At 30.8% G+C, this 2,312-nt stretch overlaps 1 pseudogene; it reads right to left on the reverse strand.

The window, feature by feature from the left end:
* Positions 1 to 2: 2 nt before the first annotated feature.
* LOC132009197 (U6 spliceosomal RNA) lies at positions 3 to 87 on the reverse strand (annotated as a pseudogene).
* Between the last annotated feature and the right edge of the window lie 2,225 nt (positions 88 to 2,312).

Genomic DNA, 2,312 nt, shown 5'->3' on the forward strand with positions numbered 1-2,312 from the left:
AGTTTTTCATGTCATCCTTGCTCAGTGATCACGCTAATCTTCTCTGCATCATTCCAATTTTAGTATATGTGCTGCCAAAGTAAGCACAAGACAGGAGCATTTTTATATTCTAATGATGAACTATCTGAAAAAATAAAGAAAACAATCTAATTCACAATAGCATCAAAAATAATAAAATACTTAGGAAAAGATTTAACTAAGAATATGAAAGATCTGTACCCCATAAACTATGACATTGATAAAAAAATTGAAGGAGATACAAATGGAAAGATAGCCCATATTTATGAACGGTAAGAATTAACATTGTTAAAATGTCCTTAATACTGGAAACCATCTGTAAATTCAATTCCTGTGGATTACTGAATCATATGGTAATTTTACTTTTAATAAAATGAATCATCTCCATACTGTTTTCCATACAAATTAATATCCCAGTCACAGTGCATAAGTTCCCCATTTTCCCCAATATTTACCAAAATTTCTTAGTTTTAATTTTTTGGTAGTATATATTCTAATAGGTAGTAATATCTTGCTATGTTTTTCAGAGGTAAACAGCAACAACAACAACATAATGACTTTGCCCTGAGTTTTTACGTTGAGTACTTTTTAATGCTCCTGTTGGTCATTTATATAACTTTTTTGCAAAAAAAAAAAAAAAAGTCTATTGAGATCCTTTTCCTATTTTTTAAATTATATATTTTTTCTATTTGTATCTGTTGGTTATTAATCTGTTTTCAGATATAAGATTTGTAAGTATTTTCTTCCATTCTGTGGATTGTGTTTTCATTCTCTCTCTCTTTTTTTTTTTTTTTGGCAATGCAGAAACTTTAGTTTGATGTTATACCATTTATTTATTTTTGTTTTTTTTTGCTTGTGTTTTTGGTCTGGTTTAGCCTCTGGGGTGATATCCCTCAGTGGATCAAACTTAAGAAGTTCTGATTTTGTGCTCCATTGCTCCACAGCTTGCTGGGAGCTGGCCCCTCCCCACGCGTTCTACCTGCCCGTTCTTTGGGTTCACTTTTCCGCCGGTTCTACCTTTCAGAAAGTGATCAATTTTCTGTTTCTAGAATTGTTGCTCTCCTTCTCTTTGATCTCCCATTGGACTTGTAGGTGTTTGCAATGGTTAGATAAGCTATTTAGCTGATCTCCTGCTACCTGATGTCGTCTCAGCCTGCTACTTCTCCGCCATCTTGAATCCTTCCACGGAATATGTGGTTTTTATTGTGTTGATGTGTATTCTTTCTGTACCCAGTTTGGGGAGTATTTTTATTATGAAAGGGTGTTGAATTTTGTCAAATGCCTTTTCTGCATATATTGAATTGATCATATGAGTTTTTATTGATCATTCTATTAATATAATGCATCACATTTACTGATATGTGCTGGTGAATTCAGTTTTGTAGCATTTTGTAGAGAATTTTTACATTTTTTATTTATCAGGGATATAATCCAGTAGTTCTTTTTGTTGCTGATTTGAAATGTGCCTCGGAGTATTTCAACCACTTCAACTTTTTGCGAAGGGTTTATAAAGTGTTTGTATTATTTCTTCTTAAAATGTTTGGTAGAATTCACTGTGGACATCATCTGATTCTGGAATTTTATTTGTTAGAAGGTTTTTATTACGGATTCAATCTCCTTACCCCTTATTGGTCTGTACACATTTTTTATGTCCTTATGATTCAGTCTTGATAGGTTGTATGTGCCTAGGAATTTGTCCATTTCCTCTAGGCTTTTGATTCGCTGGCATTTAACTGTCTTTTATCCTTTATATATCTGTGGTATCTGTTATAATGTCTCCTTTTTCATTTCTGATTTTATTGATTCTTCTCTCTTTTTTCTGAGTTAGTCTAGCTGTCTTTTTTTAATTTATCATTACCAAGTCTAATTTTATTTACCGTTTAAAAAAAACTTTCTAGTTTTTTCATTCTATATTTTATTTATTTCTGCCCTAATTTTTATTTTTTTCCTTCCTTTTGCTACTTTTAAGTTTACTTTGTTCTTTCTGTACTTTTTGAGCTGTTATATTAAGTTCTTTATTTGAAATCTTTTTAAATACACATTTATAGCTATAAAATTTCCTTTAATAACTGCTTTGCTGCTTCTCATAATTTTTTGGTATGTATTTTTTTATGTTCCTCAAGATGTATTTTTATTCCCACTTTGTCTTCTTTTTTTGATTTTTTGTTTGTTTAAAAATGTGTATGTCTGTGTATTTTTAAATATTCCAAATTTCCTTCTGTATTGATTTCTAGTTTCATATTATTTTGGCTGGAAATATACTCGATATGCTTTCGATATTATTGATTTGGGGG

The sequence above is a fragment of the Mustela nigripes genome, unplaced genomic scaffold (genome assembly GCF_022355385.1).
Source record: "Mustela nigripes isolate SB6536 unplaced genomic scaffold, MUSNIG.SB6536 HiC_scaffold_7084, whole genome shotgun sequence".
In the NCBI taxonomy this organism is placed as follows: Eukaryota; Metazoa; Chordata; class Mammalia; order Carnivora; family Mustelidae; genus Mustela; species Mustela nigripes.